General features: G+C 34.7%; 1 protein-coding gene across 9 annotated transcripts in view; it reads left to right on the forward strand.

Annotated features, from left to right (window-relative positions):
* The window catches only part of Cyrib (CYFIP related Rac1 interactor B), a 140,844-nt gene that overhangs the window by 79,405 nt on the left and 38,672 nt on the right, over positions 1-22,767 (forward strand). For 4 of the 9 annotated variants that reach the window (XM_047554311.1, XM_047554315.1, XM_047554297.1 and 1 more), the window contains one exon: positions 15,110-15,148. The exons of 2 other annotated variants lie outside the window; for them this stretch is intronic. The gene's annotated coding sequence lies outside the window, so the exon portion shown is untranslated. Of the gene's footprint in view, positions 1-15,109; positions 15,149-15,362; positions 15,382-22,767 lie in introns of all 9 variants that reach the window. 3 more of the 9 variants (XM_047554304.1, XM_047554328.1, XM_047554318.1) reach the window with 1 other exon arrangement.

Here is a 22,767-nt window from a genome sequence, read left to right on the forward strand (position 1 = left end):
TTAATAAAATAACTTGTTGAACATTTATTAAATAAGAATTGATGTTATAGGAAAAATTAATTAGCCTAAATTTTAGGTATTTTTAGAAAGTTGGAGAGAACTATCAGAGGCTCTAGATATTAGATTCTTTAAATTACAAAATGAATATTAGTGTGTATTAAAGTCTCCTGGCTCTTAGAAAATGCAGCTTCTTGGGAACAACCCCCAGAATTTAGTCCATTGTAGCAAGACTGAGAACCCACATTTTTAGCAGATTCAGGTTCAGGAGATCTATAAATCATTTTTTAAAACAGTTTTATCGGTGTCTTAATTCACAGACATCAAACAGCATGTATTTAAAGTATAGAATTTGATGAACTTTAATATAGGCAATGGCCCATGAAACCATGGCAAGATAATGCATACATCTACCAATCCCCAAAAGTTTCCTTCTGCCCCTTTGAGAGCCATCCACTCTACCTACTCCTATACCCCAGACTACCACGTATCTACTTTCTGTCATTATAAGGTTAGTTCGCATCTTCTTGAATCTCGTATATGAGAACTCATACAATATGTACTCATTTATATCTAGCTTCTTTTCCTCAGCATAATAATTTTGAGATTCATACATGTTGTGGGTGTATTGGTCAATTGTTAGTGTTATTGCAGAGTAGTATTACAGTGTGTGGATATACCACAGTTTGTGCATGTATTTGTTGATGAACATTTGGATTGTTTCCAGTTTGGGGCTATTAGTATAAAAGTCAAGTTGCTGTGAGAATTAGCATGTGATTTTTTTTATATGAACATATGTTTTCATTTTTCTTGAGTAAATACCTAAATAGAAGAACAGTCATATGGCAGGTGTATATTTAACTTTTTAAGAAGTTGCCAGAATGTTTTTAAACTGGTTTCATGTTTCCACAAGTCTATGGGAATTTTAATTGCTTTGTATCTTCACCAGCACTTGGTATGGTCATTAAAATTTTTTAAACTGTCTAATATGTTTTTGATTTATATTCCTCTAATGATTAAAAATGTTGAAGATCTTTTTCAGTATTTGTGATTCATTTATCTTTGGTGAATTGTCTGTTAAAATCTTTTGCCTGTGTTTAAATTGAATTACTTCTCACTATTAAGTTCTTAGAGTTCTTTATAAGGCAGTCCACACTTTGTGCATGTTTTCTGTGTCTTTAAAATTAGTTTTTGTCAAAATGAAAAATCTCCCTTATTGTTAGTTATAATGCTCAGGGAAATGGGTGAAATAATAAAACTGGTATTTACTTAATATAGTGTAATTTAAACATCGAGAATATTAGAGTCTTGCGTCTTTATAAAGAACGTATCAAGAATAGTTGGACTAGTGCCTGCTGTTTTCTTCTCTGTTGTGTAACTTACGGTGTGGAGGGGGCATCATTTCTAGGCATTTGCCAAATTGTTATTCTAAGTTTGAATCCACTTCTAACATTTTATTCATTGCACTTTTAATGTAATGAACTACATCAGAGTTCTTTTAATATAAAGATCTCCCTGCTGCCACTGGTGTAACTGCCTCTGGGACGTCTTCATCCTCTTCATATAACCACTTCCCTCTTTTATGTTGACATATTTACTTTCACAAAGTTTCTCTGGCTGCACATTTGGTTTCCCTGATGGCAGCATTCTCACAACTCTTCTGGAACCCCATTTTTGTTCTATTAGAATTTCATTTTTAGTGTTACCACTTTTGTTTCTTTGCTACACTTTTCATCTTTGCTGGCAGATCCCCCCTTTTGGTTATGTATTTTTGTAAAATGTCACATCAGTTTGTTGCTGGGAGACAGCAACTACATCCCCTGTGGTTTGTACATTGACCGAATAGCAGGTGTGCAGTGACCAATTGTTGATAGCCTTGAAAGAAGTGATTGCTCACTGATCTGTATGGAGAAGATGGGAGAACATAGTAAAACTGGAAAGTGTTCTGTACTTTCAGTATCTTCACTGCTTATTACATTTTATAAAGAAAAATTAGACATTTTAGAAAAAATATTTATGGGTATGGTCTGGTCTGTGCAATAATAATAACTTAGAGTATTTGTGTGTGAGGGTCTGTTTTAAATGCTCAAATACTTGTGTATTTAATCCTCTTTGTAACCCAGTTAGGTAGGTATTGTTGTTATCCCCATTCCATAGATAAGCAAACAAAAGCAGAGATTAACTTGTCTAAGACTGAGCATGACAATTTGTCTCCAGAACCCATGCTTTATTTATACTAGTGTCACTGAAAGTGAACTTTGCAAGCACTACTTCATAAACTGATCATTGGCAGTCTGCAGAGATTTGGAATTTGTATTTTGTAGACCTTTCACGATTTTAATTTTCCTAGAATTCTAGTTTTTCCCCCCTAAAAATTTTTTTAAAGTATCAGACCGTGTCGTATGGAATTACTCTAGCTTTGACCTGTATTCAAAGTATATTCCTAGGTCTTCATACAAGGAAAAGCGCATGAATGCACACGTGTGTGTATGTATTTTGAATGTTTCTATCAGTAATTTCAATTAATTGAGCAACTTCTTGCGTTGATTATGATGGAAACGAGGGCCTTTGCTCTAATTATAGCACCTTGGAGAAAGGCAAAGTCTATCTCAAAAACTTTGGCTATATTTAGACATCATTTTAAAAGTAGAGCTGATCCCTGAAAGTCAATTGAAACTGTAGGATCAATTGTGCTTTGTATTTAGGCTTATCAATTTAATGGTAGTAGAAAATATATTTGTTTCCTGTCATCATAAACATGACACTCAGATTAGAAATTCACTGAATCATTTTAACCTGAACCACTCTTTAAATGAACAGTTCATCCTGTTGGTCACCATATAGAATTGTTTAAAGGAAAAAAAAAAAAAAAAAAAAAAAAAGGAAGGCAAATATTATGTTCCAGTGTTTTGTTTTCCTTTGAATGCAACTTCTGTTCCCAATCCTTAGTCCCAGAGTTGATCCAACCTCTCCTGCTAGCCTTTGAATCTGTATTAATTTTTTTGTTAAATTTTAAAAAAATATCTAGCAGTTGATACATGTAAAATTTGTGAAAAAAACATGTGCAGGTTTTAAAACATTAAGAACTAGGAAGCTATTTTATTCCTTTCCCATACTGTTATCTCCCCCAGGGGGAAATAATACTCTCCTGAATTTTGTGTTTATCACTTTTGGGGAGGAGGAGGGACAGTGCGGGGGACTCAGGGTTTGAATCTAGAGACACTTAATCAAGGTACTACATCCCCAGTTCATTTTATTTTGAGACAGGGTCTTGCTGCATTGCTTAGGGCCTTGCTAAGTTGCTGAGGTTGGCTCTGAACTTGGAATCCTCCTGCCTTAGCCTCCCAAGTTGCTGGGATTAACATGTGTGTCCCACCAGGCCTGGGTGTTTATCACTCTTATAGCTTAAAAATATATATATATATTTTTTTTTTTCTAAATAATGTTTATTTCAGTTTTACAATTTTTTGAGCTTTATGAAAAAATCTGTAGGTAGTCTTCTGATACTTCATAAATTCATTGTTCCCAATTGCAGCTCTTTTCACTACTCTGAAAAAGCCACAATTTGTCCATTGTCAGGGAACGTTTTTACCCCTTCTGTAACAAATAAGGCCACAATAAATAAGTAAATAAGAACATGCTCTGCTGTTTCTTATCACATTGATTTATGAGATTCTCTTGGTATATACTTGAGCATAGAATTGTTAGATTATAGGGTATTCAGTGTTTCGATTAATTAGAATGTCATGTTTTCTACAGTGATTATAACAATTTATAATATATTTTGGGTGACAAATACAAATCTTTGTGGCAACACTTGATATTGTCAGCTTAATTTTTACTTAACCTAATGAATGCAGAATGATGTTTCATATGGTGTTAGTTAAGTGTCAAGGTTGAAGGAGGTTCCCCCCCGCCCATTTGTTTACTTGCCTTTGTGTGTTTGTGTGCCTGTGTGTTTGAAAATGCTTGTTTATAGCTGGGTGCAATGGCACATGCCTGTAATCACAGTGACTTGGGAGGCTGAGACAGGAGGATCGCAATGAGGCCAGGTTCTGCAACTTAGTGAGATCCAGTCTCAGTAAAAAAGCCTGGAGTATAACTCAGTGGTAGAGTGCTCCTGATGACTATGATCCATTTAAAAAAACTGATTTCACTGTCTTGTTCTACTGAGTTCAGTATATTAGATACTGATTCATTTTTTTGTAGGAGAGGGGAAGGAAGATACCAGAGATTGAATCCAGGGATACTTAACCGCTGAACCACATCCCCAGCCTGATACTAATTCTTTCTCTGATATATGTGCTATCAGTATCTTCTTATAGATCAGTGGTTTATATGCTCAATTTTTTTTAATATCTTGATAAACAGAAGTTCTTGATGTTATTTTGATCAGATTTATCCGTCTTTTCATTTGTGGTTAATCCTTTAAGTTTTTATATCCTTTAAGTTAAGCCCTTCTCTTCCTTGGAATTGAAAAGAAGTATTCTGTACTTCCTTCTAGAAGTGTGGAGGTTTTCCTTACAAATTTAAGTTTTTAATCTCATGGAAACTGACTTTTTACCTACCTGTGTACTGAGGATTGAACCAGAGACTCCCACGTGTTATGCAACTGCTCTACCAATGAGCTACATCTAGCCCCTGCCCCACCTTTTTTATTGTTTTATGAGAGTCTCTCCATATTGCCCAGGCTGGCCTCAAACTTGGGATTCTCCTGCTTTAGTCTCCCAGGTAGCTAGGATTACAGGTGTGTACCACCATATCTAGCCTGTGGGAAACTGATGTTTCTGCCTGATGTAGAATAGGGATTTTTTTCTTTACGAATAGCAGCTACCCCAGCCTCATTTATGCCACAGTCTCCTCCTTTGCCCCCCGCCACAGTCTGCAATGTGATCATTTGCCTGTTTTTCATAGTCTGTATGTGTTTATTGGGCTGCATATTCTGCTTTTGGACAGTGTGTTCTTTTCATTTGCCAGTCTGTATTTCAATACCATTTTGTCTTAATTACTATGGTATTGTTTTGCATCTTGATGTCTGATTGGACAAGTTGTCCTACTTAATTCCATAATCATTTTGAGTGTTCTTCAGTTTTTGCTTTTCCATATAAATTTTAGAATCTGCTTTTACTTCACAAAAGAATCCTTATGGGATTTTGGTTGGACATGCATTTGTGTGAATTTGGGAGAATTTATGAATTTATGAAAATTATCCTTACAGTATTGAATTTCTAGGTATGAATGTTACATCTTTGTATTTGCTTATGGCTTTCTATAAAGTTTTATGACTTTTCTTTGTAGGTATTGTAGAACTTGTGTTAGATTTATTTCTTGTTACTGAATTGCTTTTCATTACTGCAAATGATATCTGTGGGGAGGGGATTATTTTTTCTTTTTACTTGAGATGAAACACAGCTGACATCTTTGTACTGATAATAAAGAGTTCTCTTGCCAAATTTGTGAATCATACAACTTTAGGGTTTTCTTTGTAAGTAATCATTTTTTTTTCATAGTTTGACCATTTCAGAGCCTTTCTTATTTAATCCAAAAAATGAAATTCCATTCAATAAGTACTGTTTCCTTAAATTTTTTTTAAAGAATTAAAAAACTCAACACCAAAAAAAAACAATAAATGGGCAAAGGAACTGAATAGGTACGTTACAGAAGAAACACCAATATTTAACAAATATATGAAAAAATGTTCAATATCTCTAGGAAGTAGAAAAATGAAAGTTAAAACTACACCGAGATTCCTTTTCACTCTGGTTAGAATGGCAGTTATCAAGAATACAAGTAACAATAAAGATTGGCGAGGACGTGGGGGGGAAGAGTTCACTCATACATTGCTGGTGGAACTGCAGTTGGTGCAACCATTATGGAAAGCAGTATGGAGATTCCTCAGAAAACTTGGAATGGAACCACCATTTGACCCAGTTATCCCCCTTGGTTTATACCTAATGGACTTTAAAAAAATCAGCATATTAGACGGATGCAGCCATATCAATGTTTGTAAGAGCTCAGTTTACAGTAGCCAAGTCAGGTGTCCTTCAGCAGATGAATGGATAAAGAAAATGTGGTATATATGCACAATGGAATATTACTCAGCCATAAAGAAGAATGAAATTATGGCATTTGCTGGTAAATGGATTAAAGTGGAGAATATCATGCCAAGTGAAATAAGCCAGTCCCAAAAACCCAAAGGCTGAATATTCTCTGATGTGTGAATACTAAGCCTCAACAAAGAAGGGTAGAGAAGGGAAGAATAGAAGTTGATTCTATTAGACAAAGGGGGATGAAGGGAAGGGAAAGGGGAGGGGAATAGGAAAGACAATAGAATTAACTGGACATAACTTTCCTATGTTCCTATATGAATACATGACCTGTGTAACTCCATATCATGTACAACCACAAGAATGGAATCCTAATTAGAATAAATTATACTCCATTTATGCATAATATGTCAAAATATACTGTCACATATATCTAAATACAATTTTTTTTTTTTTTTTAATTTTAAACCTTCGGTTTCTTCCTTTCAACTTTTAACTCCTGCTGGGACCTGCAATTCAGTGTTGAACACAAATAGTGATAGTGTACATCCTTGTCTCACTTCAGGTTTTAAAGAGAAAGTTTCTAATATCTTTCCACTAAGAATCATGTTTATCCTAAGCTTTTTGGCAAAGGTAGATAACCTTTTATTATTTTTATTCTTACTTTACGAAGGACTTTTTGTAATCACATAGAGTATAACCCTCATTAACGTTTTCTGCATCTTTTGAGGTAATCTGTATGGTGGTTTTCCTTTAATCTCTTAGAGTCATTGGAACAATTTTTAGATAATTTGCATTTCTGAAATAAGTCAGATTGTATCATGATTTTAAAAAACCTTTTTAATTTGAACAACAAACTAAAACTTGACACAATTTTGGATATTTATATTTTTAGCAGGATGTATAAATTCAGAGGTATTTAGTTAATCCATTCTAAAATTGTTTTCATTATATATAGAATTGTAAAGTTCTCTTCTTCATTTGTCATTACCTCTCTTCTTGTTTTAATCCTTTAAAATTAAATTGTGTGCAGGTTTCAGAAGGAATTGTGAACATACAGAGTAGATAAATGAACAGTGCTAAAATCACTATTTGTATCTTAATTTTTTAAATTTGCAGTTTTAGAGCATTTGAACTTCTAGAGCTACAAAATTGGGTATGTGTATTTGTTTTATAGAACGTATCTTAAATCTGTGGAATCTTTAGCTCAACTTGATTGTGTACAATACCTGCTGTCAGAATGCGTTTTATAGTCTTTGCATTTATTGCTGTACATTGCAAAACATACCTGAGTTGAGGTATCAAAACACACGAAACAAAACAGCCTATTGCAGAATGTCTAGTAGTCAGGACAACCGGGAGATCCACAGTAAGAAGATTCTAAGTCACTTTCCCAAAGCCAGGCGATCATCTTAAACAAGCCCTTGCCTGCACTTTGTTATTGTTGTTAATTTTAGTGAGCCACATCTCCAGTCCTTTTTATTTTTTATTTTGAGGTAGGGTCTCACTAAATCTTCCTGCCTTAGCCTCTCGAGTCACTGGAATTACAGGTGTGCACCACCGTGCCTGGCCATATGTTATTTTTTAAGGAATCATTTTAAATTTTAAAATAAAAGTTAGAAAGTATTATTTGTGTTATAGAAATTCACATTTACAGAAAGGAATATTATAATCGTTATTTATTAAACAGAGTTTGTTTCCTGGAAAAAAATCTTTATCTTTCTCTTTCTTCTCTCCTTTCCTCTGAACTTCTCTCATTCCCCTTGCCTTTTTCCTAATCATGACCTTGGACAAGACACTTAACCCTTTAAAATCTGATTTCTTATGAGTGAAAAGGGGCTAATAATTTTACTAAGTTTTTAGGCTTCACTGAAATAAATAATGCAAAGTGTTTAGCAGTGTCTCAAACACAGCGGGTACTTATGAAAAGGCAACCAAGTAGAAAGGGATAATTTTGCTCAGTTTTACAGGTTTATATTTAGTGCCTGATGTAGGAAATTCAGACATGACGTGGGATCTTAACAGAAAAATGGGAAAGGACTAGTTTATACAAGAATGGGAGAAAAGTGTCTGTCACATTAGTAGTTAAAAAACTGAAAGAAGGGACCGTAGTGTGCATACACCTACAGGCACACTTCAAGGATGCTGTGAGATTGACCTTTGTAAGGTTCTGATGACTATAAACTGGAATCTATCTTTGGATAGCAATTAAGCTTTAGGTATCAAGACTTTGATGTATCCTAAACATTTGTTAGTTATTTTAACAAAGATTTATGTGGGTCATAGCCAGGATAATTACAGAGTGTTCATGTGGTTTTCTGCACAGGGGTGCCCCATCTATGGATGTGTCAGGTACAGTGTAGACATATCACTTCTGGGATTATGGCTATGTATGGAGATTCTTGGCCTTCTGGGCCTGGTACACGCAGCTGAGCTGCCTGGTATATAAACTCACACTATACATATGGCATGCCAGGACTCAGGAAAGCTTTTGTGTGCATACTCCATGGCCACACAGGTGTGTATGAAGTGTCATCCAGACTGAGCTCTGGGCAGCCCCTGGAGCTCTTATCTGTCTGCCCTCTTAGAGGGCTGATTCCTTCTCATCCTCTGACACGCGGACTACCCACCTCCAAATCCTACCCTGATACATATCTCCTGCCTTCTCTTCTGATAGATTCAATATGGATGTGGTAGTTTCATCAGAGAAATTTGGGGCAAGACTGCCTGGCACTTGCTTAGGTATGTTTGTGCCTAGATGTTAAAGGATTATGTTTGTAAGTAGACAAGAGTTTGATTCATGGGTACAGGGACTCATATATATACTGCCTCATATATATACTCATATATTATTGCTTATTAATGGGTTCTTAAATACCAGTCCAGGCAGAGCTACCTGTGTAGTTGTTCAGGTTGTAAAACAAAATACCAGATCATAAAGATGTTTGTATGAGAATCAGATAGATAACATTTTCTAATCTACACAAAGTCCTTATGTGCTTGGGGATGTAGCATTGTAAGAGCAAAGTATTTGGAAAAATGTGTTTATGCATATGATAGGATGGTACATAAATGATTAAAAGTAGTTTTTTTGGAACTTTTTATGATATAGAAATATTGCTTATGATATGAATGATGAAAAACAGGGTTAATATAAAATGACCAAATGCATATTGTGGATATATGTATAAAAGTAGAAGGAAAAATAAATTACTACAAATAGATTTGGTTATGGAATTATAGGTAGTGATACTCATTTTTCTCTTAGAGTTCTTGATTTTTTTTTTTTTTTTTTTTAAGAACCAGGAAGTGAACCCAGGGGCACATTACCAGTGAGCCACATCTCCAGCCCTTTTATTTAATTAATTAATTAATATTTTGAGACAGAGTCTTGAATAGTAGCTTAGGGCCTCGCTAAATTGCTGCAGCAGGTTGAACTTGGGATTCTCCCACCTCAGCCTCTCCAGTCATTGGGATTATCTCTGTGTATTTTGTATAGTGAAAATTAAAATTGTATGAAATTTTTATATCCTAAGAAAAATAAAGTTGATCTTCTGAAGCCCTGGAGTTACCTATTTAGCTGTTACTGACAGTTTACATTTTTAAGGTCTGAATATAAAAAAAACTTTTATTTAAGCTAATGACAAATGTTGATATTTCCCTTAGGAAATATTGTAAATCCTTAGGAACTTGGGTTTATAATATAGATTAAGGATTTCTTGATGGTATCAGTTTTTAAAGCTAAAATATACTAAATACTTAGATAATAGTTGTCCCTCAGTACCAGTGGAGGATTGATTCCAGGCCCATAACGCTCCATACCAGAATCTGCAGATACTTAGTTCTTTACATAAATGCACAGTACTTGCATCTGACCTATTCTGTAAAGTGTAACTTTCAATATAGTATCAAACTAGAGAAGTATGTATATCTTACTGTTATTTTAATATTAAGTAAGTCGTGACCGTGTTTAATAAAACTAACATTTCCTTTAATCTTCACACACTCTAGATTATATTTGGTATCTTACAATTAAAGGATACTGATGCTCAGATAGTTTAAATAAGTGGAAGTCTTCATTTCACGAACAATAAACAGATATTCAAGGCACTTAATAGTTTAAATAAGTCATTACTCAACCTTGGACTTATTCCAGAACCAGTGCTTCAGTTCGCTGTATTTTCATATATATATGCTTACTATTTTGCCTTCCTAAACTATGATGATCTTTCCTCTTGATTATATACATTCACATAAACTATCAAGACATTTTGATATGCTTTATTTTTAGTTTTTATAAGAGTAACTATGTCTTTCCACTTCAAATTTATCATGCTTTAAATTTTAGTGTTTTACTCTTCCAGAGAAAGTAAAGTACTATACTTTTTAAGATTTAGTTTTAAGAAATTAAACTCTAATCCATTCACAAATATAAACCAAGAAGTGTCTGTCTCAGTTTTCCATGGATTATTTCAGTGACACTTAGGAAATTTTTTGTTCTTCATTGCCCTGTGATTGTACATTTCTTACCTGGAATATTCTCAAACTTTTTGTCACCTTTTCATTCTCATCCAAATTTCTGTCCATACTTCAGACTCCATTTCAGACACCAGGGCTTCAGAAAATCTTTCCTAACACCTACTCTAACTTGGAAATACTCTTAATTGCCACATTAAGTCACTCTCGGCACTTCTGAAGAACACATTGTTTTTCATCAGAGCATCTCCTGAGGTATCTGTACTGGTATTAGGTATACAGTAAACTTTGATAAACATTTGTTTTCTTTTTATATACATCTGGACCTTTTCTGATTTCTTGTTCTTTCCCCCAAACTATACCAGTTTCATACATTTTTGTTTTTGTTAATGATGACTGGTCCTTCTTTTCTGTTTTGTAGAAAAATTTTTGCCAAATGAATATAGAATACTTTTTAAAAGTTCTTAAATTAAAACTTATGCGTGTGTTTGTTAGAATTAAATAATGCTCTTTGTGTATGTGTGTGGTGCTGGGGTTAAACCCAGGGCCTCATGGATACTAGGTAAGTACTGTACCACTGAGTTATAACCCCAGCCAATAATGCACTTTTATAATTTTATTTGATCTGGGAACATGCTTAGTAGGCTTGATAATTCTAGTATTATTTTTCATTACTAACATGGTTTTTAAGATTGTTTTGTGAGATGGATGTGGTCTTGAGTTAAAGGCCAGCCTGGGTAACATAGTAAGACCAGTCACACAAAACAAAAGTGATTGTTTTCTGTATGGCACGGGGACCTTAAACAAATTGAATTTGATTAAATTGTATCATATACTCAAATGGAGGAGGAGTGCAGCCTAGGGTTGCATAAACCAGTTAGATTTATGTACCATCACTTGAAATACTATAGTGCTATCCTCAGAAGTAACACAGTGAAGTCGTAGCTTTTATAGCTCTCTGTCTTGTCTTTTGCTGAAGGCAAAGAAATTTTAACACTAAAAAACTTCTGGACTTACAGTCAAGTGGTGCCTGGGTTTTCCAATTGAAGTATTGACTTTATTTCTACAGTCAATATTGACTAAATTTCTAAAGGTGAATATAATTAGAGATCTTTTAATAAGTCCTGGCTTATTAAGAATTAGGATAAGTTGAAATTTCACAATGGTTTTATGCAGATGGCACTACAGTTTATGGAAGTGGCCAGCCAAGCCATTTATTTATTGCTGGTGACCACAGTGGGCCTTAGGGAAAGAAGTTTTGCTTTGGCAAAAAAAAAAAAAAAAAAAGATGATTCATCCAATTTGTAATAACATTGATCGAAGAAGCACTTTTGAGGAAAGCCACAGTGGTTAGGCTCTTCAAACATAAATAACTCCCATTCATACTGTAACTGATAGAAGGGAGTGAATTAATATTTAATAAATTATAAGACAAAATGAAATTCTAGAGCAGAAGTTTCAGATAGATGGTTTTATTTGACCTACTGTTTCTAAAACTTATTTCATTAGTTGGCTGTGTCTAAAATCTGACATGAATGTCTAGCACTGGATCCCCTGCATTTTTGGCATGGGATATAATAGCAGTGACACAGTGCCAATATGTGCATGAAACACAGAAATATTGATTGCCCTAGTTAGCATTTCTGTCAAAGGTGGCCGCAGCCAACCCCATATGCATTTAACTTTGCAACATATGTCTTAGAGCCTCTTGAATACAGAAGAAACAGTAGATATAACACTGCTCATTCAGCTGAATCTTCAGCTTCGAGTTAATCAGAGATAACGGGTGAGAGGATTTTAGTTGTGAGAGGGTAGGTGGAATATTGAGTGTACAAAAGAGAATAGCAGAAGAGGAGCCCAGAGGGTTTTTTTTTTTTTTTAACATGTGGTTGGTCTTTATTTTATATCCTAATTACAATATTAGAAACATGTACTCCCCAATTTTTCCATATATCTTATGCAATTTTGATAAGTATCCTAATTTTTTAAATTATTTATTTATTTTGATTCATTGTAAACAAATGGGATTCAACTTGTTTAGAACCCAGCGTTTTTAACCTAAGTAACTGAAAGGAAAATGTTATCACCTGAGAGAGGGGAGGTCACCAGTAGGTCAAATTCTAGTGGGGGAGTTGAAAAATTCAGTCTTGGACATGTTAGTTTGAACATCTTATTAGAGATACTGAATAGACGGTGGCTGTGTGAATGTGAAGTTGGAGAGAACTGTCTAGTCTTGACATGAAAATTTGAAATATGTAGCTGATACATTAAGCCATGAGATGGAATCAGATGACAAAGGGAGTAGAGGACCGGGTCTCTGGACATGTTATGTTCTGACATATTTTCAGGAGCTTGAGGGAAGAGGAGATTAAGGAGGAGCATCTAGTGAGTTAAGATGAAAGGAAGAGGGAATGTGGTTTTCCTGGAACACAAGCATCTTAATCAAGTTTCATCCCAGAAGCAGAGTCTGAGACAGGGTCTTCTTTGCAGATAATTTATTTGGGGCCTGTTAATAAGAAATAGAAGTTGGAAGACTGAGGCAGGTGAAACAGGAAGAGAGAGAGAGCCAATCCATGGGTACAGTATTGAGCTGGTCATTTCTGTGAGCACCTAGGACTTGATCCTGAGGAGGCCCTCTGAGAAGATGAGAAAAGTGTACTTGGAGCTAGAACAAGTTATTTGTCTACCAAGTCTCATCTCCCATTGGTCAGGGGTTGCCCATGTTTTGACACATCTACACTTCTAGGTTTGTACGTGTCTCTGGATGACTGAAGAGTTTTTAGGCATCTCATATTATAAATCCCAAAGGAGAAAGTGAGCCATCAAGGATGCAGCTAAGGGGAGATGTGTCAGCTGGAATGAAAATGTGAGGTGGCACAAGAGGTGTCCTGTATAGCTCACCCCTTTGCACCTGTTACTAAGTGCTGTTTACCAAGTCCAGCCTACTACAAAAACTTTCAAAGTGGTAGCTGACCACAATCTCCTCAATAAATGTATAACTTGAAAGTTTATGGGGCTCATCATTTTAGTCCTCTACCACCAGTTCTAAAATTTTTTTTTTTTTTTACCTTCAGCTATTATCGTAATAGGCTTTTTCCTGCTAGAGTGACCCAGACCTTCTCCAAAGGTCCACTGCCATTAATTGTTTTACTCTTTCTGTGGCAATTTTTGTTCAGTTACATCTACCAGTAGACATGGCCACATTATTCGAGTTCACTAGGTTCTTGGTATATTCTGTCCGCTCTTCATTGGATAGCATCATCCATAGGTCCTTATGGTTGTTGGGGTCATTTCACCCATCCCACCCCCAACACCCCACCCCGTGGAAATGCCTGTCTTAGCATTCTGGTCCAGTGTAAGGAGTCCAGAGAATCAGCGAGTAGTTATTGCTTTAGAATTATGCAGAACCCTGCTTGTGCCTCCTGGCAGAAGCCCTCCTTCTCCCCAAGAATCAGAGTGTTTAATCTTGAGGAGCCTAATTTTTGCCAATCCTGCTTCCATCTATTGTTTCTCAGAAACTATCAGACACATCACCACAGCTCAACTTTTAGAAGACTAAGATCATTTACCATCTTAGCAGATAGTGTCCCCTCAAAGATGTCATCTAGCATACCTAGTTTGTGTTTGTTAAATTTAGGGCTCCTGAGTTATAAAATACAGAATTAGGAAAAGGTGGCTAGGTACATTATTCAGATGTTTCTCTCTATCTGTGGAATAAGCTGGTTTGTTATAGTGGCTAGAGTGGCTCTTGGTTGCAAAGTTATTAAAAAAAAAAAAAAAAAAAAAAAAGACCAAACAATTTCATTGTAAAGATATCATTTTGCCTAAAATTATTTTAGGCTTCGAGATAGTAAAACCAATCCTAGAGAGGAATTTGTGGTTTACTTGAAGTTTTGCCAAATTATGCCTCTGGTAAATCGTGAATTATTTTCATGGGTGGAGGATTTTAGTACCTGTAGTAAAACTGGTTTCTAATACATTGACACCATATGAATTTCATCTCTGACTAGAATATATAAACATGCCTCTTCTGATAGGATTAGGCCTCTCTTTACAAGAATTAAAAGGAATTATTCTCATATTATCCTGTTTCATAAATAGAGAATTATATATTTTTCTTGGTACACCTGTTGATCTTTGGGTGTCTTGAGGTTGTCTTCTCCTCTGTTGGTATTTTTCCAGGACTTAATATGATGCCTTACTCTTTTTTTTTTTTTTTTTTTTTTTCAACATTGGGGATCAAACCTAGGGCCTCACACATGCTAGGCAAGTGCTGTACCACTGAGTTGCATTCCCAACCCTTTTTAATTTTGTTTTCAGATAGAGGATCCCAGGTTAGCCTTGAACTTGTGATCCTCCTGCCTCCTCCCAAGTAACTAGGATTATAGACAGGTACCACAATACCTGGGGGTGTCTTATTCTTAGGTTGTCTGAACAGTGACTGAATTACTCCAAGGAAATAAATATGTATATATAAAGCATGCATATTATAGCATTCATGGGCTTCATGTTTAAAGTTAGCCATAGTCACTCATTTAAAAGTATAATAATGTTTTAGACTTTCTTCTTTTTTTTCTTTCTTTAAACAGATAGAAGGACAAGAACAGAATCACCAGCACTGGCTGAAGGTAAATATGTCTTTGGGGGAAATGATCAGTCAAATGTAAATGAAAAATTATGACTTAAATAAAAACCTACATTGGTTAAATATAATTTAAGGAAAATGTTCTCTATATTGAACTACTAAAAATGTCTTTAAGATATTAGAAAAGACTTAAGACATTTAAGACTTAGAAAATGAAGTAGGGGAAATTAAATTAATTAGAACTCTTTTTCTTACAGCTCTCTTTCAATAGGAGAGGTATGTGTTTTTCTTTGAATTCCTTTGTAAGTCATTTTAGCTATCACCTCTATAGTTCATCAATAAAGGCTAAGCTTTAGTTTTTGTAGTTTTAAAAATGTGTGTATTTGGCTGGGGAGATAGCTCAGCTGGTAGAGTGTTTGCCTCGTAAGCACAAGGCCCTGAGTTCGATCCCCAGTACCGCAAAAAAAAAAAAAAAAAAAAAGTGTGTATTTATATTCCCACATCCCATTGGAAACTAGAAAGGAAGACACTTTTCCACATTATTTTAAAGAATTCCATCTATTGTTGGTTTTGGTCCTTTAGAAAAAAAACTTAAAGAATACTAAACAAAATTATGTAGTTACTGTTAGAACTTCCTGAGTACCTAAACACTTATAATCCTGCACTTATTTTTCCCTTGCAATTATTTTTCTCTTTCTTTTCTTATTTCTTTTCTTCTTCTCCCCCCAACCCCCCCCCCCAGTACTGTGGATTGAACTCGGGGGCACTTGACCCCTGAGCCATATCCCTAGCCCTAATTTTATATTTATTGTTTAGAGACAGGGTTACTTAGTGCCTTGCAGTTGCTGAGCTGGCTTTGAACTCTCAATCCTCCTGCCTCAGCCTCCCAAGCTGCTATGATTGCAGACATGTGCCACTGAGCCCAGCTGCAGTTATCTTTCTTAAAACAAGTTAATAGGTATTCAAAAATGTATTTTTTTTTTATAAATGTACTTTGTGGTCTTCAGGTAAAAACGATCAGTTTAAAAATGTCTTCCTATGTTCTTCTAGTCGTGAATGGAATATATATTTATGTTTCAAAACCAGTCTGTCATTTCGTTAGCACTGATAGGATAGTTCATCACATTGGTCCTTCAGAGTTGTCACTACAGTGCTTAACCAGTTTTGGTGCAAGGATCTCTTTGGTAATCTGTGAAGTCTATGAATCCTGCCCAAGAATAATAATTCATGATTATATGAGATAAAATACATAGGGTTAAAAAGGAAACCAGTTAGGTTAAAGCACCATTAACACATATTAAAATATAAATTTGTTTCTTAAAGTATAAGCTTTAGGAAGGATTCTGCTATTCACTGTGATTTAAATACTGGTGAGTCTGTAATAGTTGTAATATAATATGAAAATACCTGTAATTTCCATTAAGACATTCGTAGATACTTAAAACATTACTGTGGTTTTTTGACCATAACTTGATTGAAGGAATTGCCAATTTCATATAGAGGTTAGTAAAACACTTTTCATCCAGATTTATATCATGACATTATTACTGTGAACTTCTGGCTAAAAGTCCCAGATTGAGAACCTCTGTTAGATAAGTCAGCTTGACTTTACTCTTTCTCTATCATACTTGAGAAATGTAGTTCTTTGTGTCCTATCTTTAAAAAGTGGTTACACATCTATTCTTTTAAAATATCCTAATTGGCCACGCATGGTATCACACATTTGAAATCCCTACTACTTGGGAGGCTGAGGTAGGAGGATCACAAGTTTGAGGCCAGCCTGGAGAACTTCATGAGACCCTGTCTCAAATTTTTTTTAAAAAGCCTGGGTGTTGTATCTCAGTGATAGAGTGCTTGCCTAGCATACATGAGGTCCTAGGTTCAATCCCTAGTACTCTCCCCCGTCCCCCCCAAAAAAAATCCCAGTGGTGTAAGGTAGACATTTGTGAAATACCTTTGAAGGCACTTCTGAGTGCTTTTCAATAATAAGAAAAACAACAACATATACTGTGGAGAAGGAAGTAGTAAAAAAGGATTAAGTCCTGAATACCTACTTCAAAGAACACACATTCTGGTTTAAGGAACATGAAGTAAACAAGTTTGTTGGGTGTACATGCACATGCACTATGTATATGTGTATGTTTATCAGCATGAGATGCTTGAAGTTTTTGACAGGAGAATTGTTGTAATTGCCATTGGAAAAATGCAGATAGTAAGTGCTTGTAGTCTGTAAGCATATAAAAATGTAACATCTTGCAGAAAGTAGCCAAATGTTTTGCAGTTCCTTCAGTGGTATGAACTAGATAGAATGGTATTGCACTGGTCTACTCTAGAAACAACCTAGGATGGTGTCAGTAAATTCCAGTGTTTGTCTAACACCTGGTAACTGATTGCTGCAAATTAGGGAATGGCAGATCTACTTAAATTTGACTGATAGCAAAAACAACATTCACTTTGGTTTTGAAAGGGACATGGTACGATATTTAATTTGTCTTTGTTTGTTTGATTGTCATGGTGGTAGTGATACTTGATTCTTTCTATCAATGTGATCTGGCTTGATGCCATATTTTAAAGATGTTCTCAAAAGCTGTACTGCTAGGTTTGTTGATTTAAGCCCCACTTTTTCACTCATTATCTACTTTTGCCTAAGTCACCAGATTTCTCTAGTCCTCAGTTCCCTTTTGTAAAGTTCAGGAGTTGAGGTACATGATTTATTCTCTGCTCATGTTTTCCAGCCTTTCTCATACTTTCACTTCCTTGTCTCTTCCTCTTTCTTCCTCAGCAACTTTGAACGTATGGTAAAAACATTCAGAGTAGTTTCATGATTTGAGTTGGGCATGGTGATGCATTCCTGTAATCTTAGCTACGTGGGGAAGGGAAGCAGGAGGATTCTAAATTCAAGGTGGGCCTTGGCAACTTAGCAAGATCCTATCTCAAAATAGAAAATAAAAAGGGCTAAGAATGTAGCTCAGTGATAGGTTGCCCTAGGATTCAGTCTGCAGTACCGAGAAAAGAAAACTAGTTTAGTGATTTGAACTATATAAATTATTTTTTGAATACTATGTGAAAATGTAAAAGCTGTAATAATTAGGTGGCATATTTCATTTAAAAAAGTTCATATGACGTACATGTTGTATTTGATCATCCTAACTTGAATTCATTCAAAATTATCCGCAGTTCTCTAAAACAAATAGAATAAAATGATACCAGTGTATTTCATACTTATTACTAAACAAATAACTCTTTGTAGAGCAGCCCTTTTGTTTTGTTTTTTGTTTAAAATCAGCATTTACAATATTATTTAGTCAACGTTATCAGACCTTGTCATTTGAATAATTATGAAATATTCTTTTTGAATTTACTCAGGAATTTTGTCTCTTCAGCTGAAATAAAATAATATTTTAGAAAAGAATAATAAAGAAAATACGTACATTCGACTGTAATTACTCCCTCCTTGGCAAGATGGGATGGTAATTCAGTGGTGGTAAATAATATGGTGGGAAACTACTGTTGACTAGGTCAACTTTAATATCTTATCAATAAACATTTGCCTGGTAACCTTGCTGTTGATTTTCTTAACCTTTGGGGAGCTTGCATTTGAATTATTCTTTGGTTAGGTAACACATTCCATATACAGTTTGTTTAATTTGTTTTAAAGTCACTCCTTTTACAGAATGTCATTAATTTAGGTATTCTTTTTTTTTTAAAGAATAAGAGTTTTTACTTGGATTGTTAATTTTATTAATTCAGTAAATGTTTATGTGTGACACAATGTCTGCTAGAGGCTAGAGTTTCAAAGATGAGATAGATGTAGACTTCTTAGAGGTTTGGAAGAACTTTTTTAGAAAACTATCAAGGAACTGATGTTTTCTACCATTCACAAACTGTTCCAAAGAATATAAAAAGTGTGTAGGCATATGCTTTGAATGAAAAATAGGGGGAAAGATTATAGGTCAGTCAGTTTTGTAAAATATTCCAAAATGAAAAATTGGCAAACCAAATCTAGGAATATGTATTTTTTAAATGACCAGATAGGTCCCAGAATTACAAGGATGGTTTAACAGTAGAAAATGAGTTCATGTAATTTACCATATTCATAGATTAAATGATAGAATGAGTAGTATTAAAAGATGGCAGTTCTGCCTCAGATGATATGCACATTTAATGCCAAATCAAATCAAAATCCCATCAAGATTTCTTATAGGAGTTGACAGTCAACATGGATGAATAAAAAGTCAAGAATAGCCAAGGCAGTTTTAAAGAATTAGTACTTTAATAAGCACAGACCACCAAGAAAAGATGAATAACTGAACTGTGTCACAAATGGTACTATAAACAAAGACAGATTAGAGACTAGAAGTATTTGCCTTGTGTATAAGCATCAAAAGATTTGTAGGAAAGGAAAAGGTGGTACATCAGTCAGAATTGAGTTCAGAAAACAAAACCACTCTGGGAATGTCTAAGAATTTAACATAGAAGATTGGTTACAAAAATATTAAAAAGACTGGAAGAGTGAAAGGGAGAAGTACTATGCTGGAATCCATAAGTTGTGCTTGCCTCTGATTAGGTCATCCGATATTGGCATCACCCTATCCACATTGCTTCAGTACAACTGCCAGCCTGACCGTCAGCTTCGAAAATGGACACAGCCTAACAGGAACTCAGCTGGCAAGGGTTTATGTTTATGGATTGTCAGTCCTGGTTATACAGAATAGTGGCAGTATAGCTCCAGTTCTCAACTGTAGCAATACAGAAAGGTAGGCATGGGGCTGAGAGAGAGTAGGAGCATAATTGGCAAAGGAAATAAATACATGCACTTTACAGATGGCCTGTGAACATATAAGGATGTGCACATTTTTACAGGTAATGAAGAAAGTGCAAATTAAAACAGTGAGATAGTTCACAGTCTACAGATTAAAGCTTGAGGTTTTCAAGCATGGGAAGGAAGAAATCTTTTACCAGTGGAACAGTGAGTTGATAGAAGTTCTTTGGAGAGCAATATAGCCTTCCCCTAGTAAAGTTGCAGCTGCCTTTTCATTTCTAGATAACTTCTGTAAAGACTCTTGTACATGGGCACAAGTGTATGTGGCATGTGTATGGATGTATTAGACATAATTTGTTAAGAGTAAAAAGTGGGAAATAATCTGTCAGTAGGGAGAATGAATAAACTACTTTTTCTTGAATAATGGAATAGTAAATAGTGACCAAAATGAATGAACATGGAAAATTCTTGAAAACCATTGAGTGAGAAAGCCAGTTTTCCAAGAATACTTATGTGTTTCATTTATGCAAATTAAAAAGCAGACCAATATGGTGTTATTTTAAAATACATAACTTTGTATTAGAAAATCTTAAAATGCTGGAAAGGAAGCATGCTTTTAAGATACTGATTACCTTAGGATAGAAAAGTTGGTTGGGAGATAATAGGAGACTAATTGCAAAAAAAAGTGGAGAGGCCATTTGAAGCATATCCAACTTGCTCCCTGTATCCATAGGTTTACTATCTGGATTTAACCAGTTGGATAGAAAATATTCAGGAAAAAAATCACATCCATACTGAATGTGAACTGACTTTTTTTCTCCTTGTGATTCAGTAAAAATACAGCATAATAGCCATTTACATGGTATTTGCTTAAATAATCTAGAGATGATGTAAAGTAGAAAAGTGGATGTATGCAGGCTGCTTGCAAATAATGATGTGATTTTATATGAGATTTGAGCATCTGTAGATTTCAGGGGATGATTGTGGCAAAAGTACTGCAGCTTTATTTGGATGATAGAGTATATGAATATTATTTTTTGTCCCATACTTGAGTCTTTGTATTTGAATTAATGCTTAATTTAAAGATAGGGTAAACAAGAAAGAATTAAGAATCAGCTACTTTAGGAAGCCTTTACTAACCTTAGCAAGGCTGAATTAGGTAATTCCATAGAAATGTATTCATAGTGTTCTTTGCTCATTTTTGTAATAGTGTGGCAAATGTCACACTATCTTACCTGGTCTCTTCCATTTGACTCTGATTTCCTCAGTGCCAAATATTCGGCATCTATCACAGTGGTTGGCAGACAGGTGATAAATAAAGTTGTGTGATTTAAAACAACCACCATTGCTGCCAGGTGCTATAAACACTAGATATAAAAGTGTTTGAGGTTTTGTATAATGGTAAACTTATAAAAATAGATCATTCATGCTTTGGTGCATGTGTATTGGGAAGAATATAAGATCGAATTCCAATCCAAGCTTTTTTGTTGGGCAGTTTTGAATGAACTAGTCTCATAATCTGAATCCCATCAACAACTTCACATTTTTAAATATTTTTGTTAAATACAAAAGATTGTATATGCCCTGTGAATTATAAAAACTAAAACAAGGGAATCTCTTGAATCTGCCAGTAATTGAGGAACTAGAATATTCCTTGTGATTTTGAAACTGTCCATTCCTATAGTTATCTCCCCCAGAATTAACAGTATCTTTAATGTTATTTAATTTAGTGTTATCATAATTTTCTATCTATAGTTTCCTTACTCAGCTTTGTTTCTCCTATTTATCTGTTACATATCTGTTGTTAATTTATTTGTACTGTATTATAGTTTATTGAGGGAATATTGCATGCGACCTTGTCATAAGGAATGTCAAGCTCTTATCCCAAAATGGTCATACCAGCAGTATTCCTCTTGCTTTTCCTTCTTTCATCAGTCTAATACACTTTTGAGATATATAATGGAATGAAACTACTTTAAAATGTTACGTTTCCAAGTTAATCATCTTTAAAACTATTGGCAGATATTTATTTTGCAACATGATATGTAAAGAAAGCCATAATTCAAAGCAGAATGCTACTTCAACAAAATTAAAAGGGGTAACAACTTTGATCATTACTTATGACACTGGCCTGGTAGCCAGGCTATTCTTTTGAATGTTGACATGAAATAAAATATATTATTAGTTTGTACTCATGGATTTAAAATAGTTTTGAATTTAATAATGTGAATTCAGGATACTATTTTGTCTAATATCTTGATAATTTTTCAAGAGAAAGCTTTGTACTAAGTACTTATAAAATTCATAATTTTGAGTTTTGTGTTTTATTTTGTTTTGTTTGCATATCCCCAAAACACACCATTCTGGATACTCCTGTATTCGTTATCTTGGGACTTTCTACTCAGACCCTTCGTTTGTACTCGATAGAGCCATTATAGCATTTCTTTGCTTTCATATTCTCTGTTGGCAGCTCTGATGGTAATTTGTATTGGTGGTGTGATTTTTAACACCTGAGGCATAAAAGAGTATAGTGATCTTTGAACCAAACCCAGATACCATGACAGTCTGATATAATACTCTTATTGTGATTCACTTCCATGTGTTGATCTCCTCATTTATTATACTTACTGTTAATAGCCTGCTATCCCACAGAGTTAAATAGCTGAAATAAGATTTTTCATTTTAAAATACAAAATGTGAGTGCATCCACTAGATGTCAGCATAGGAAAGATACAGGATAACATGTATAATTGTAGCCAGAAGCAATATGAGAGATTTAGTCTTGACAACTAAACTGACTTGTGTGAAGTCCCACATTTTGTGAGAAACCAAGTCTTTGAATTTTCATTCCATTGTTTGCTCATTGTCACATTTCTTTAAGTCAAGTTGCTTATTAACTG

This window comes from Sciurus carolinensis, chromosome 1, assembly GCF_902686445.1.
Source record: "Sciurus carolinensis chromosome 1, mSciCar1.2, whole genome shotgun sequence".
Taxonomy (NCBI): Eukaryota; Metazoa; Chordata; class Mammalia; order Rodentia; family Sciuridae; genus Sciurus; species Sciurus carolinensis.